This window comes from Panthera tigris, chromosome B1 (genome assembly GCF_018350195.1).
Source record: "Panthera tigris isolate Pti1 chromosome B1, P.tigris_Pti1_mat1.1, whole genome shotgun sequence".
NCBI classification, from domain to species: Eukaryota; Metazoa; Chordata; class Mammalia; order Carnivora; family Felidae; genus Panthera; species Panthera tigris.
The window spans coordinates 117,710,124-117,728,025 of NC_056663.1; the positions used below are offsets into that span (position 1 = coordinate 117,710,124).

Consider the following 17,902-nt stretch of genomic DNA (forward strand, 5'->3'; position numbering starts at 1 on the left):
TCCCTTATATTTATTTCTAGGAGGTTTATAGTTCCACATCTTATGTTTAAGTTTTCAATTGATTTTGAGTTGACTTTGTGTGTGGTGTAAGATAAGGGTCCTATTTCATTATTTGCATGTGTATATCCAGGTTTCCCAGTACCGTTTATTGAAAAGCTTCTCCATTGTTGCACTTGGACTCTTGCTGAAGATCAGTTGCCTACATATGCGTGTATTTACTTCAGGGCTGTCTATTGTATTCCATTTGTCTGTATCTGTCTTTACATGAGTACCACATTGTTTTGATTACTATACCTTTGTACTATATTCCGAAATAAGGAAATGTAATGACTCCAGCTTTCTTCTTCTATTTCATGAATAATTTGGCTATTTGTGGTCTTTTGAGTTTCCTTGTGAATTGTAAAAGTTATTGATGGGAATAACATTGAGTCTGTTGATTGCTCTGGGTAGTATGGACATTTGAACAATATTAAGTCTGCCAATTCATGAACATGGCATGCCTTTCCATTTATTTGTCTTTTCTTCTATTCTTTCATTAATGTTTTGTAATGTTTAGTATGCACATCTTTCACCTCCTTAGTTAAGTCTATTCTTAATATTTTATTCTTTTTAATGTTATTGTAAATGGGATTGTTTTCTAATTTCCTTTTCAGATAATTTGCTGTTATTGTATAGAAACACAACTGAACTTTATATGTTGATGTTATATCCTGCAATTTTACTGAACTTGTTAATTAACTTTAATTTTTTTTTAAATGTCTTTTTATTTATTTTTGAGACAGAGAGAGACAGAGCATGAGCAGGGGAGGAGCGGAGAGAGAGGGAGACACAGAATCCGAAGCAGGCTCCAGGCTCTGAGCTGTCAGCACAGAGACCAACGCGGGGCTCGAACTCACAGAGTGTGAGATCATGACCTGAGCTGAAGTCGGAAGCTCAACCGACTGAGCCACCCAGGCACCCCAATTAACTTTAATTTTTTATAGAATCATTAGAGTTTTGTATATATGAAATCATGTCATATGCAAAGAAGTATAATTTTAATTCTTTCTTTCTGATTTGGAAGACTTTTGTTTGTTTTTCTTGCCTAATTGCTCTAAGCTATTTTCAATACCGTGTGGAATACAAGTGGTGAGAATGGGCATCCTTACCTTATTCTTTATGTTAGAGGAAAAGCTTTCACTTTTTCACTATTGAGAATGATGTGTTCTGTGGGCTTGTCATTTACAGGCTTTATTATGTGGAAGTACTTTCCTTCTATTCCTCACTGTTCAGAGATTTTATCCATGAGGGAGTTGAGGAATTTTATCAAACACTTTTTCTGCATCTATTGGGATGACCATGTGATTGTTATCTTTTATTCTGTTAATGTGGTGTTTAACATGAATTAATTTTCATATGTTGAACCATCCTTGCACTAAGGGACAAATCCCAGTTATATTGGTTTATGATCCTTTTAATATGCTGTTGAATTAGGTTTGATATTATTTTGTTGAGAAATTTTACATATATACTCATCAAGGATCATTTCCCTTTTTTTCCATCAGGGTAATGCTGGCATCATAAATGAGTTTGAATGTGTTCTCTCCTCTTCAATTTTTTTTGGAAGAGTTTGAGAAAGATTGCTGTTAATTCTTATTTAAATGTTTGGTAGAATTCACAAGTGAAGCCATCTGGTCTAAGACTCTTCTTTGTTAAGAAGTTTTTGATTGCTAATTTAGTCATCTTACTTGTAATTCTCCTGTTCAAATTTTCTATTTTTTCATGATTCAGTACTTGTAGCTTGTATCTTTCTAGGAATTTTTCCATTTCTTCTAGATTATTGAGTTTGTTGGTACATAATTGTTTATAGTAGTCTCTTATGATCCTTGTATTTCTGTGGCATTGGCTGTAATGTCTCTTCTTTTATTTCTGACTTTATTTAATTGGATGTCTTTCTTTTTTTTTTATCTTCATTGGTCTAGCTAAAGAGGGTCAATTTAAAATAATAAGGAGGAGATATCCAGCTATTCTATAGTGGAATGCCAAATTCTGATGTAGTATGTCTCTTTCCTCCCCTCCATACTGCTCTGTACTCAAAGAATTAGGCCACAATCTACTTTGTCTGCTAATATATTACTTTCTCTTCTAAGAAAATTATTTTGCCACCATAATGATTGCCACCATAATTACTCTTCTCAATTGTAAAGATTTTACAACTACATAGTTGGGAAGAAATTAGAAAATTATCCTTATTTCTTATCACTCTAAAAAAGATTTTTAGTCACCAGAATATTCAGCTTAAGTATCTAAGAAATGTCTCTTTTTAACATGTTAAACTAATACAAATAAAGAATAAATAATGGTATAGATAAGGAAAAAATAAAGAAGAAAGAACTATTTTTATTGAGGGTATTTCTATTTAAAGATATTCTAATATCTTTATTTGAGATCATTCTATCCCATTTCATATCATGTTTTCTAACTTTAATGGAAAAATATTTTCATAATAAATTCCCAGGTCTAATCAAAGAAAAGAGATGGATAGATTTTAATTCCTTTTAAAAACAAATATATGTTTTGATAGTTGAACTCAGTGATGTCTCTATGCTGGATTAGATGGAAGCAGAGTGAAGAAAATGGAAGGCAGAATTCAGAAACAAATTCTTATTTTCATAGAAATCTTAAACAGATATTTTTTACAAAAACTAATAGTCAAGAAATGACTAAGCTTCTCCTTAGGGCAGGCAATAATTCAGTATCATTATTTTATTATAAAATTATTATTTTAAGTAATTGTGGATTAATGGAGGTATATCCCACATTTTATCAAATAAACATAGGATAGAAAACTAACGAGACAATCTAAAAAGATACTTTTTGAAATTGAAAGCTTCGAACACCATTTATTATCTCTGTGAGTCAAGATCTTACTGTGATTTAGTTGGGTGTTTATGGTCTAGTCTCTCAGAAGTCTGGAGTCAAGGTATTATCTGGGGTTACAGTCATTTCAGTACTCAGCTGGAGGGGAGTCAGCTTTGAAGTTTACACAGGTGGCTGTTCATATGTCTCTGGGTCCTTACTGGCTGAAAGCTGGAAGTATCAGCTCCTGGCTGGTGGCCTTCTCCATGGGGCTTCTCACATGACTACTAGTTACCCCAGGGTGATGACCCTGAAAGAAAGATTTCAAGACATAAGTGACGATCTTTTTTAAGACTTGTTAATTGAACTGATATGTTATTGCTTCTGCTGTGTTCAATTCATTAGAAGTGAGTCACCAAATCTAGCCATTCTCAAGGTAAAGAATTACATAAAAGTATGAATATGAGGACTCAGGGATCATGAGTTATTATCTTAGAGTCTGCCTACCACAAATAATATCTACTTATGACTCAGTGGTAATAGACACATTCCCTTCCCTCTTAAACATCTGAAAGCAGTTCATTGTCTTCTCAAATGTTTGGATTTTGTCAGTGAATGAAAACCAGTGGAACCCAATGGTAAGGGATAGGTAACTCTGATATTATGATTGGATTTCACACCTCAGGGCAGACTGAAGGGAATAGCCAACGTGATCTTAGGATTTGTGTTTTTATCTAATTTTTCTAGGCATTTACAATGTTTTGTGTTCTCTTACTTTCTTTTCTTTTTTCCCCTTCAATTATATCTTAATCTTAATTCTTTACTCTTTGACCTTCATTGGAGGTTATTTACCATATATCCTCACTATCCAGGCAAACTGGCAGATGAAAAGCCTTACAAAAAGGTCTTGGTCTCTGCTAGATATCATTTCTAATGAGAGAAATGAAGAGGGAAAGATTATTCCTTTATCTGATTTTTTTAACCTAGCAAAATATAACAATTTTTTTATCTGAAGTCACTAAATTCTTCTGTAGATTGAATTTCTCTAGGTACACTCTGGATACACATACTTCAGAAATAAATTTAGTCACAATAGAACATAATGTTGTTAGGAGACGAAAATATGTATTTTGTATTTTATTCAAGAGGCTTGGCTGTTCTCGTGAGCTAACAGTAAATTAATACTGGGTCCTGGCCCCTGTCTTTTCTGTTACATTTACATCCCAATCCTAGTGACTAAAAGGTATAAACATATAAACAAGTTTTTAATGGTTCCAATAAAGTTGAAGACAAAAAGTCCTGTAGTTAAGTTCTGCAGTTAAGTACAATGATTTTACCAGGCTCAGTCTACTTAATGTACCTTGTTTGTCACCTGAAATTCAGAATTATGCTGAGGAAAAAAGGATTAAAAGTATAGAATTTTAATAGCATATTTTCTTTCTCATTTTTCCTATTTTTAACTCTAAAACATCAAGTCCTATTTTGCTGCCATATTTTCTTCCTTTAATGACCTTCGCTAAATTATAAAATTCTCACCCCCATGTGTGAAAATGTAATGATAAAATAAACCAATAGCAAAGTTGAATGGAATCCAGTTCTAAAATCCCTTGCCTCACTCAGCTGCTTCTCAGACACCTGAAATGTGCTGCTTAATTTAGAAAGAAAAATTACAGTGAGGCTGCAATCCTGCCTTTCAGAGACAAGGGAGCAGGAAATGATTTGCAGATGATTGAAAGGTGGTGTTTGCACTTAGGATTTCCTGAGCTTTCCAAATTTAACCTTGGAGCTTACCTATCTTTGATTTTAAGAATTAGATCCAACCCATATTCTGGCTATCTCCCCACTGTAGAGTTGCATCTTGGCTGGGGATGAGAAAAGTGAAGGCTACATGCTCAGTCCTAAAAGAGGAAAGAGCAAAACAGAATGTGAAGGAAATAAATGAAGGCTACAGTTCAGCTTTCCTCTGAGCCAAGGACAAGGAGCTGACTTCTCCTTTAATTTAACCCTTGGATTGTCACAGAGAACTGAGCGGCTCTGGAGAAAATCCAATTGCATTTGCCATTTCCAAGCAGCAAAATAAAATTATAGAATAGATACATAAGAAGACATTTAAATTTTTTTTCATTGCAAGATGATGTGCTGTAAGTAAATATGATAGAACTGAATGTAAAATATTTTTGTATATATAGATATTATTTGTATGAGTAAATGCATATAAAGTGTTAAGCAAGGTAAAAATCCCATTCTTTTCCTAAGGTGTATAATAATGGATTTGTTTCCCAGATTAACTTATGCCATGTTTTCTAAAAATAAATTTTTATCATTCCTAGTTTAAAGGAACTGTCTAAAAAAAATTGACTCTCATCCACAAGACTACCACTAAAAATGTTTATTCAAAGCCTCCTGTATCTGAGTTCTTAATTAACTATCACAGTGCATCCAGCAAGTTCTCAATACATATTGGCTAAATAACTGAGTAAAGGAATGAAAGAAAAAAGTAAGGGAAAAGAGAGAGAGAAAGAGAAATGGAGGAGGGGGAAGGTCTTGAAAAACTTTCTTCACTTGGCTTCCTGGAGTACTTCTTTTATTTTTTTCCTTCTGCTTTGCTATATGTGCCTTTTTAGCTTCCTATGATGGTTTCTTTTCTCTCTCCAATTTTCTTTCTTTTCTCTCTCTCTCTCTAAACATTGGAGTCATTAAGGCTTAGTCCTCAGTCATGGATTTTTTTTCTATGCAGAGCCAATTCCTAAGTAATCATTTCAAATTGCATGACTTTATTATACCAATAATCCTATCCACCCATCCAGTAGATTTCTAAACTGAAGTGCTTTCCTAAACTCTGAATTCATATACTTAACTTTCTACTCGATCTCCTAAGATACCAAATAGCTAAGTCAACGTTAACTTTTACCAAACAGAACTCTTGATTCATATACCCTGCCTCCTGATCTCCTCTTTTCTCAATCTTCCCTATATCTCCCAATAATACCACCTTTACAGTTTTTCAAACTAAACTTTGAAGACATTATATTTCTTTTCTTTTATTGCACTAGTTATACAATCCATGTTAGTTTTACATTCAAGAGAGATCCCAAATTTCATCATTTTTTACCTTGTCCATGGTGTCACTGTAACTTGTTCAACTTGCTCTTCTCTTGCCTAGATTACTGAAATAGTCTCATGACAGTATTCCTGCCTCAACTTTGCCCCTTGTTTCAGTCAGAGTCCAACTAGACAAACAAGTCACTCTAGAGATTCCCCCACCCATAGGCTGGGATTCAAAAAGAAGAGGCATGGCTTGCTCTCTCTCTCTTCTGCCATCTTGGTTCCATGTTCCCTGTACAAAATGCCTGGTGAAGCCACAGAAACCATCCCTGATGGAGAGCAGGAGTTGCCATGGCCTTAGGCTGAGACAGGATCTGGAACAGAATCTGACAGTGATGAATCAGTATCAGAGCTTGAGGAACAGAATTCCACACAGCCAACCACACAATAAGCCCAGCTGGCAGCAACAGCTGAAATCAATGAAGAACCAGTCAGTAAAGCAAAACAGAGCTGGAGTGAAAAGAAGGCACAGAAGGCTATGTCCAAACTGGGTCTTTGACAGGTTGCAGGGGTTACAAGAGCCACTATCTGGAAATCTAAGAAAACCCTCTTTGTCATCACAAAACCAGACGTCCATAAAAGCCCAGTTTCAGTTACCTACATTGTTTTGGGGGAAGCCAAGATCAAGGATTTATTTCAGCAGGCACAACTAGAAACTGCTGAGAAATTCAGAATTCAAGGCAAAACTGTCTCAAAAATTCAAGAAAACACACAGACTCCACCTGAACAAGAGGAGAGTGAAGAGGAAGAAGTTGATGAAAGAGATGTAGAGGTCAAGGACATAGAATTGGTCATGTCACAAGCAAATGTGTCAAGAGCAAAGGCAGTCCAGTCCCTGAAAAAAAAAACAGTAATGTTATTGTAAACGTTTTTATGGAATTGACAATGTAACCATCTGAAAACGAGGACCTTTTTTTGGTGTTTGAAAAGAATAACTGCAGCTTGTTTTGAAATTTGTACTGTTTCTATCATTAACAAAACTGTCTTCTTGTTAGATGCAAAAAAAGGAGGCATAACCAGAGCACAAAAGTATACTCACTACTGATGCCAGTGAAAGCAGAACCACCATAATTCTCTCAACTCATAGTAAGTGATGAGCAGAGAGAACGAAGATTGAAAAAATAGCCTGGCTTCTCTCTTCCCTCCACCGTCAGTGTCTCACCCAGCTGTATCATTAAAAAACCCTAGAAAATACAGCACCAGGGCTGTATTCCTCCCATTCTTCCATTGATACAGAACAGGACTTGAGAAAGGAGAGAATGGATATGAAAGCAGTTGAGTCAAGGGACAATGACCTCTGCCCCTTACTGCACCCCACTGTAGCTTTATGTCCCCCCAAAGCAAGAGTGAGCCATTTGAAATGGAACACATATCCTGCCAAATGCCTAGTCCCAACCTCCCAATGGCTTTACATCATACTCTAAATAAAATACCAAGTTCTTATCATGACCTATAATGCTTCATGTGACTAGCCAGTACTGCTCCAATTTCTTCCTGCTTCTTTCCTTTGCTTCACCTCATTTCAGCATGGAGCCTTTCTTGAATTTCATTGAATATGGCTAGCACAACTTCTTCTTCATATTTTCCATCTGTTTGGTAAATTATCCCCTTGTTTACTAGGTTTGTTCTAGCTTCAGTTAGGCCTGTGCTCAAATGTTACCTCCCCACAGAGGACTTCTCTGATCCCTTTTCTAAAAGATTGACTTACCCATTAATTTATGTCTCCTTACCCTGCTTTATTTTTCTTCTTAACACTATCACACCTCAAAATGTTGGGGAACATCATCAAAAAGATGTGACTGCCAAATATAACTGGGTGGGTCCTGGCACTTAGTCTCCTGACTCCCTTGCCTGTCCTTGGAAAGTGGGTTTCACTAGCGTTTTCTGCTCCCAGATACTGTTCCAAGGACATATGCTTGAGATATGGATGTGGTGTTGAGAACACCTGCCCAATGTATGTAACTGAACCCATTAGGGCCTCTATTTAAACTTTCAAGATTTGGCAGGTGGTTGTGGGGGCCCATTCATCTTGCTGCTGCCCAACATAAGCCATGCACATAAGTTACTTTTGCTTATTAAAGCTTCCACTTCCCAATCTAGAGTGCCTGTCTCTTTCTTTCTTTGGTTTCTCTCTACCCTCTGAGTATGGGGGCCAGTTTTGAGTATACCTGCAAAGATCCTGATAGGGCTGTGAACCAACACACAATAAATGGAATTCATATTTATTTATTGTTTTCCTTCCTTTCTAGAAGATAAGCTTCCTAAAGGTAATGCCTTCACTTGTTTATAAGCACTTCCACAGGGCTTAAATAAGTGTCCAGCAAATAACAGGAAATCAATAGATATTTGTTGAATAAAGGAACAGAAATAAACTTCTTATATTACTTCTATATGAATTTTTTGTCTTCACTTTCACTATTGGTCGTAACCCAACAGTTTCTTTTGAAGTGAATTTTTGGAACCCAGAACACATTTTAACAGCTCTATTGATGGTAAGATGGTGGATAGATTTTCAGATGATTCCACTCAGAGTGTGGCTACGATATAATCAATTCAAATCAAAATGAATGGAAAATCAAACAGTTATATTATTGGTATTTAAACAATAGAAATTTTGAATACCGATAATTATGAAAAGTATATTTAATAACAGGAAACATATAAATTATCACAACACATATAATTTTGGACTTCAAGTAATGTTATATGTTATCTAGTCAAAACTTCAAGCCAAAGAGGAAATTTGCCTTTTGGAACAAACATGTGAAAAGGTCATTCATTCTGTATGTACACTTCTAATGACAAAACTGCGTTGTAAGGCACCATCCCCACCAAATAAATCTGAGCAAATTCTATAATTTATATATCTCTATTACAATGTCTTTCATCATCTTAATATCTTCCAATGTTTACCACTTGCCTTCTAAATTTATTCTAGGTAAATATAATCCCCGTTTACATAACAGTTTGCCGATTATTTAAGGGAAGCCACTATGTCCCTCCCCAAATACTTGCTTTCTATGCTAAATAAACTAGTCCTTTCAATCCATTCTCCTACAGCTTGATTTTCAGACCTCTTCATAGGCTAATCACCCTCCTCTGTATATATTCCATCTTAATGACATCCAGGGCTGGATTTCTCTATCATTTAGCCATTGGAATATAACAGACCACCTTAGTACCCAATGGTTTAAAGGAAAAACCAGCTTCTATCCCTCATGAGTCTATATCTCAGTTGGACTTATTCTCATATGTTTGGACATTTGTGAGTCAGGTAAAAACTCTGGCAAGGTTGGCTGAGCTCCCTCACATTTAGTAGTAGACAAGCTTAGGAAGCCTCAGCTGGGGCAACTGGCCTCATTCCATATGGTCTTCATCTCCTAGTAGGCTAGATCAGACTTGCACAGGTCACTGAGAGAAGCAGCACAAGGACAATTGAGACCCAAGGTCAGAACTGGCACCCATGCCATTCTACTGCATTATATTGACCAAAATTTGTTAAGAGTCAGCCCAGATTCAAGGGATGGGAAAGACTCCACCTCCTCATGGAAAGATCTGCAAGGTCACCTTGCAAAGGTGGTAGATGGAGAGATAGAAAAATTAGAACTATTTTTGCAGTCTACTACAATTTCCTATAGTTAGACTAAGAATATGCTTTAGCATACTAGAAAAAAAACAGGAACATTAAAAAGCAGGGGCAGGGGATAGAGATAATTTGAAAGCGTTTATTATTTAATATGTACTTTTTCATTTATTAAGATAATTACCTTGGAAATAATTAGCATTTAGTTGGGCATATTGTGTTTATTTTACAGATTATTATTTATATTTATTTTGAGTAACACATGAGAAAGAAGGCCGCCATACGCTTTTTAGTTCTTCTGGCTATAAAATGTCTTCATTCAAGCTTTTAAGTGTCTTTCTTGAAATATGACACTCAAAATTTTCCTCAATTTATTATAAAGAATTGACTTGTGTGGTTACGGAGGATGAGAAGTCCCAAGATGTGCAAGTTAGCAAGCTGAAGGCACAGGACCAATTTGAGATTACAAGCCAGAGAATCAGGAGAGAAGCTGGTATAAGTTCCAGTCCTAGCATGAGTCCAAAGGCAGGAGAAGACTGGTATTCCACCTCAAAGACAATCCAGCAAAAAGAGAAAAATCTCCCTTCTTCAGCCTTTTTGTTCTATTCAGGCCTTCAATGATTTGGATGATGTCCTCCTACATTGTGGAAGACAATCTGCCTTATTCAGTCTACCAATTCAATTGTTAATCTCATCCAGAAATGCCCTTATCGGCACACCCAGAATAACATTTAATTAAATATCTGGACACCCTTGGTCCAGTTAAGTTGACAAATAACCATCAGAGGTTTATTTAGGGGAAAAGGACTACTAGGAATTATGTAAATTCACAAAATTAGAAGAGGGATGAAACCAAATGAAATTATGGATACTGGTAAAATGTCTGTGAAAGGCAGCTGCCTCTGACTCTGGTGGTGGATGAAGCTCTCGATAAGCACAGCCAACCCTCAGAAAAACAGCCAGATGTGAAGTGAGAGAGCTGAAAACAATTAGAACACATGAGGAAAAACTGAGAAATTGCAATCATGTCTCTCTCCCCACTTCCACCCTCAGTGACCTATATAATCTGCAGAAGTTGATGCCCTTTGCTGCCAAATTGCACAATTACCTGACCCCAAAACAAGCTTGAGGAGATCTTTGGTAGCTCAAAAGACTGCAGACCTACTCCAAAAAGACTTCACTAACTACATTCAAAAGCTGCAGGGCTGCCTGGTGCCAAACTCCCACCTTTAAATGGAATGACTAGTTGTTACTTCCTTCCGAATCTCACAGAAATTTCTCCTGTGGCCATCCTATTGTGACTTTGTTAAAATTGGTTAAATAGAGCCCAGGGTGTTGGTGAACCAGGGTTTAACTGAAGACCACAAGGGAGTCAAAATTGAGAGATTTACCACTCACAGATCCCTGGAGGAAGTACACAGTGTGCCTCAAGGGGGCCACAAAGGGACCTAAAGGCAGAGTGCCAACAGAGAGAGTCCAGTAGAACTTGGAGCACACGCTTGTACTAGGGTCCACTGGTGGAGTTCTTTTGGGGTTCCACGCCAAGGCCAGATGGATAAATTCAAACCAAAGTAAGTAAGGTTTTGGAAATCTTCCTGGGGACCTTATCTGAGGGGGATTATAAGGAGAAGGACTTGGGAGGCAGGAGAAACTGCTTATGTCAGAGCCATCTTAGAATATCAGAATATCAGGAACTACATCACATTTACTTGTGCCTCTTCGGGGTGTTATCTATGGCATGTGCTCACAGGAGGAGCTAGTGTTTCCGCTCAGGGCCCCTGCAGGCTCCTTGATCACACAAAACGGATGCTGAGGCAGCAATATTATGAAATAGTTTAGATGAACTCTCAACACAGCCCTAACCTGAAACTATATAAAGAACTCTAGAAAATGTTGTTTAGTTTAGCTAAGTTGAAAACGTAGGGAAACAACCCAGTTCACCTTTTGTCAACCTGAGATACATGTACACATCTTTTAACTATACCTAACCTCCAAAGAAAGATAAAAGCAAAGTCACACTCTACTTAACGATGCAACTGAACTTCATACAACCAAAAACACACTAACCCTTTATCCAAAAAAAGGATAAAAGTACCAATGTCACTTTATCCCTTTTTTGGGTGATGTTCTTTTCTCTTCTAGCTGAGGCACTTTTAAAATGTTAAATAAGGCTAAGTATTATTAGAATACTTTTGTTAAATTATACAAATTATGGATTTAAAAAAAGAATTGAATGAGTTCATGCACATGTATTCAAATAAATATAAGGAAGAAAGCCCTAATATGATAGTGTAGCTGATATTTATAATTTGACATTTCTGTATTTCCTTTGCACTCAATGAGATCCTCAAAAGTTCATGGTTCCTTGCCTCACAGGACGACACAAACCCTCATTTCTGAAAGGTCTGGGCTTTATCAGTCCTGTTTGTATTGAGTACTTACAGTTTTCCATTAACTTTTTCACAGAACATGGGGTACTAAGAGGTATCCAGGGTATCTACTTCATTCCAGGCCTATGTCCTCTTACCCCATAGTAGCAAATTGATTTCCTCTGAAGAATCAGGATCAATTATCCCAAAGAGCATAGAAATCCCTTTCTTTGCCAGCAGATTCAGTGTCTTGAGAATTCGGAAGTGGCCAGGTGGCAATCTCAACATCTAGTTTAATAAAACAATTTTGGCCCCTTCTGAGAATATTAATTCCATGGGGACTAAGACATATCAAGCAGCAGAACTCAAAGATATGAGGTCAGGAAGCAAAATTTTCACTAATGGTTCATTTGCTAGGGGTAAAAGTAAGAGAATTACCCCCCCCCCAATTTTATCTTTGGTTTCCTGAGTTATGAATGTGTGCTATGGGAGAAATAGCACTAAATGTTGGTTACTGATTTATAACATATATCACATCCTAGGGGACATTATTTCAACTCCAGAAGCTGATGTGCCCATCTGGCACAGTAACTGAATCTCCTAAAGGCTTTTTCACTATTTGATCATGCTAGCTTCTGCAGTGTGATGATGATCATGGGAATCAATAAATTCCATAAACATGAGCCAATTTGCAGACACATCAACGTTTCCTTCATCCTGAAAATCATATCTTGACATGTTCCAGATGCTTTGACTCTAGATATTTCATTGAAATGGCATCCTACTGAATTTCTGTGGCAGTTACCTCCTTCTGTCTAATACACATGTACATTATCAGTGTGTCTAGAAAAGCTGCTTCTTTCTTGTCAGCATGTCCAATGAGAATCATATGATTAATTGAATGGCTTAGAGTTATTCTGGAATTGGGAGGCCATCAAAGTATCTATGGACAAGATTATGATATTGGGATAGGAAGCTGATATTACCCTAGTGTAGAACAGTGAATGTGTATTTCTGGTCCTGTCAGGTGAAATCAAACAGTCCCCAATAAAAAGATAGAATATAGATATCAAAGTAGCATTTATTACATCAATTGATAATGCCACATGCTGGGAAGCATGTCTATTTACCCCAGTATCAAAATCACATCTGAAATGGTGGTTCCACCTGAAGTCACCACTTGATTAAATTTATGATAATCCACTGTCATTCTGAAAAATCCAACTGTCTTCAGTGCAGGCCAAATAGGGGATTTGAATGAGACTATGGTAAGATTCACCATGCCATGCATCTTTCAAGTCTTTGATAATGGCACCAATTTCTGCAAAACTTCAAGGATGCAACATCTATTTGATAGAAGCAGTTCTAGTAGCTTCTGTGTGGCTTTTCCTAACATAATGGCCTCCAAACTCCTCTAAGAAGAAATAAAATGACTCCTTAGGAAGACCTGTGTTGAAAAAAGAAATGCTAATTGTTGGGATTCTGTCAGTTGATAAGCATGTCTATTCAAATATGATTTCCAGACTGAAGAAATAAAACACAGAGTTAGTTCAGGAACCCACTGAGCCCACTGTGAGATGGACCTTAACCAGAACTTACTAACCCCCTGGACTCTCCACCTTACTCAGATTGATAAACCACACTGGTGGTTTGGGTCTCAAAAATGTAGTGGCAGTTCAGAGCCATTGTCCCATAATATCCCTAAATCCTTCTTATATACACTTTTCCAGTGCACAGTTATCATGTAAAAGTCTGCATATCTCTTTTGGAAAGGCCATAAGGATGATTTACAATATACATTTTTAAATGTGTAGAAAGTTTCTTTCTCAAGGGATCCAGTCTGCCCTTCATGAAAGGTACTCTGAATTTATGAAAGGGCTCAGGTGTGAGAATTTGTTTAGAGGTTGCAACTGTATTGTGACTCAAGTCAGAATTCTGTTCACCAGACTAAAACTTTTCTGTTTATCATATTAAGTAAGACTTTAGTAGACTGTTTTTCACTGTAAGAACATCATGAACAATTAGCAAAGATCACCAATATCTGAACTTCAAGCCATTCTGACAAATGCTTTGGCTTTGTTTAGTAACCATTTCTAGTACCTTTATAACAACCATGCTCTGGAAATTAACTACCACAGGCTGGTCCCTATCACCCTAGTAAGTATCACCCTTTCATCAAGGATTACAATTCACTTATGGTAGTTCCCACTGTCATTCCCAACCTACAGACAATAGCCAATACTGAGATCATCAAGGATACTAGAATCCCTTCCTGGATATATTTCTCACAGCTTTGGTGAAGCAAATAATCTTTGGTCATTCCAAAGAATATAAGGAATTAAGTGATTGTCTTTCATGATAAATCCACACTAGAATTCTTACCTTCTTTAGCCTTTGCATACTTACTTCTATAGTGTACCAAGGAAGATGTGGATCTTAGTCCCTTGATCTCTGAGAAAGAATGAAATATGGCCTTTTGTAGCAACATGGATGGAACTGGAGACTGTTATGCTAAGTGAAATAAGTCATACAGAGAAGGACAGATTCCATGTTTTCACTCCTATGTGGATCCTGAGAAACTTAACAGAAAACCATGGGGGAGGGAAAGAAAAAAAATGGTTAAAGAGGGAGGGAGCCAAAACATAAGAGACTCCTAAAAACTGAGAACAAACTGAAGGTTTATGGGGGGTGGGAAGGAGGGGTGAGTAGATGATGGGTATTGAGGGCACCTGTTGGGATGAGCACTGGGTGTTGTATGGAAACCAATTTGACAATAAATTTCATAATAAAAAAAAGGAAGATGTGGAATTTTCCCTTTGTTTTATAGACCTTTTTTTAAGTCCAAAGCTCTGCTTTCTCTCCAAGAATTGTTAGAATTTCTTCTGGTTATTGGGGCTAGCCTATTGAATCCAGAATCTATCCTGAAGCAAACATATCAACAAATTCAGTCAGATCCAACATATTTCTTCCATTTTACCCTAGTCGATCAAGGATCTATACCCATATCTGGAATAGTCAGTATTATGCTAATTTTCATCTATGTATTATCTCCTGAGTCCTGACAGGACTTGAATCTGGTTATAGGTTTAAAAACAATGAGACTGGTGAGGGTACATCATCAGAAGGATCAATGTTTCCTTGTACTTTTAGGATGGTCATTATAGGTTCTTAAGACAACCTTCCTCAGTCAGGGGAGGAAGAGGTACTTCTACTGGCATAGGAGGTTCAGGAAAATATAGTTTTAAGGTACTCAAGTTTACTGAAATATTCCCACATGTGCTCTCCCCATTTTCAAAGTAAAATCCTCCTCTGATGAATTCCCTACATTTAACATATGCAATTCTATGACTTTATTAATACATTATTTTTCTGTAATGCAGCCACTCTCATGATTACACTTGAGGTTTGGTTTTCAGAAATCTTTGCCCTGTGTCTAGAAGAATTAAAGGTCTTTATTTAGTGCAAAGTCTTGAAACGTTGCTTTCAAATCCATAATTTAAGGTAGAAAATTAAACCCCTGAATTATTCATTTTCTTTCTTTAAGTTCTCTGGTACATTTCAAAGTAACCAACAAACTCCATTTTGGTCTTTATTTTCACAAAAAAATGTTCTAAACTAGCACTGTTTAGCCTATAGTTTTGCCTTCTATAGTCGTTTGATTTTAGGTGTCTTCTTTTTTTTTACATTTTATTTTTTTATTTTTTGTGACACTTTATTTTTTTTAATTTTTTTAATATGAAATTTATTGTCAAATTGGTTTCCATACAACACCCAGTGCTCATCCCAACAGGTGTCCTCATCAATACCCATTACCCACTTTCCCCTCCCTCCCACCTCCCATCAACCCTCAGTTTATTCTCGGTTTTTAAGAGTCTCTTATGGTTTGCCTCCCTCCCTCTCTAACTTTTTTTTTCCCCTTCCCCTCCCCCATGGTCTTCTGTTAAGTTTCTCAGGAATCACATAAGAGTGAAAACATATGGTATCTGTCTTTCTCTGTATGACTTATTTCACTTAGCATAACACTCTCCAGTTCCATCCATGTTGCTACAAAAGGCCCTATTTCATTCTTTCTCATTGCCAAGTAGTATTCCGTTGTATATATAAACCATAACTTCTTTTTTATTAAAAATTGTTTTAATGTTTTTATTTATTTTTGAGACAGAGACAGACAGAGCATGAGTAGGGGAGGGGCAGAGAAAGGGGGAGACACAAAATCCGAAGTGGGCTCCAGTCTCTGAGCTGTCAGCACAGAGACCAACGCGGGGCTTGAAACCACAGAGTGTGAGATCATGACCTGAGCTGAAGTTGGATGCTCAACAGACTGAGCCACCCAGGTGCCCCAAACCACAACTTCTTTATCCATTCAACAGTTGAGGGACATAATTTAGGTTCTTTCCATAATTTGGCTATTGTTGACAGTGCTGCTATAAACAGTGGGGTACAAGTGCCCCTGTGCATCATCACTCCTGTATCCCTTGGGTAAATTCCTAGCAGTGCTATTGCTGGGTCATAGGGTAGGTCTATTTTTAATTTTTTGAGGAACCTCCACACTGTTTTCCAGAGAGACTGCACCAGTTTGCATTGCCACCAACAGTGCAAGACGGTTCCCGTTTCTCCACATCCAGCACCTATAGTCTCCTGATTTGTTCATTGTAGCCACTCTGACTGGCGTGAGGTGACTTTCTATAAAGCTGTAATCATCAAGACAGCATGGTATTGGCACAAAAACAGACACATAGACCAATGGAATAGAATAGAGACTCCAGAATTGGACCCACAAAAGTATGGTCAACTAATCTTTGGCAAAGCAGGAAAGAATATCCAATGGAAAAAAGACAGTCTCTTTAACAAATGATGCTGGGAGGACTGGACAGCAACATGCAGAAGAATGAAACTAGACCACTTTCTTACACCATTCACAAAAATAAACTCAAAATGGATAAAGGACCTGAATGTGAGACAGGAAACCCTCAAAACCCTAGAGGAGAAAGCAGGAAAAAAACCTCTCTGACCTCAGCCACAGCAATTTCTAACTTGATACATCTCCAAAGGCAAGGGAATTAAAAGCAAAAATGAACTATTGGGACCTCATGAAGATAAAAATCTTCTGCACTGCAAAGGAAACCATCAACAAAACTAAAAGGCAACTGATGGAATGGGAAAAGATATTTGCAAATGACATATCAGACAAAGGGCTAGTATCCAAAATCTATAAAGAACTCACCAAACTCCACACCCGAAAAACAAATAATCCAGTGAAGAAATGGGAAGAAGATATGAATAGACACTTCTCTAAAGAAGACATTCAGATGGCCAACAGGTACATTTAAAGATGTTCAACGTCATTCCCCATTGGGTGTCTTCTTAATCATTTAAGCAATTGCTTTGCCATTATATGGCATGGACTAATAATGTCCCCCTTATCACTTGCAACAGGGTTATTAATATAGTTAATTTCAATATTAGCAAATCAATTCCAGATATCTCAGAAAATATGTACATAATCCATCCTTAAGGTTTTATTTCCCTAGAACTACTTTAGTATCAATTCCAGTATCAGTTATGGTTTTAGCAGGGAGCAAACCACGAAGAGATTTTTTTTTTAAGTTTTGATCTTCTGTATTTGTAGTTCTTGGAGAAGAAGTTTATAGAAAGCTGTTGCCTCTGTGTCTGATGGCAGATTACAAGTTACTGTATGTTAGCAGGACAGCAGTAGGGAAGGAAAGCTGCACAGGAAGCAGGGAGAGGTTGGGCCAACTAGAATCAATGAGGACAAACTAGAATCTGTCCCTCACCACCTGCAATCTTGACCATGAGGAAGCTTTGAAGAAGCTGACATCTTCTCCACCAATCTGCATATACCTGTGCCAAAGGTAAAATACACTGAAAGAGCAGGTCCTGTGGAATCTGGGTGAGCTATAGTGTTTACTGGCACAAAGGCCAGCATGTTAAGCCATTAGTTCAATCCCACATGCATGAGCTTTAGGAGTATTTGGTGCTCTGCACC

At 37.1% G+C, this 17,902-nt stretch overlaps 1 pseudogene; it reads left to right on the plus strand.

The window, feature by feature from the left end:
* The first annotated feature begins 6,184 nt into the window (after nt 1-6,184).
* LOC102960629 lies at nt 6,185-6,834 on the plus strand (annotated as a pseudogene).
* The last annotated feature ends 11,068 nt before the right edge of the window (nt 6,835-17,902 follow it).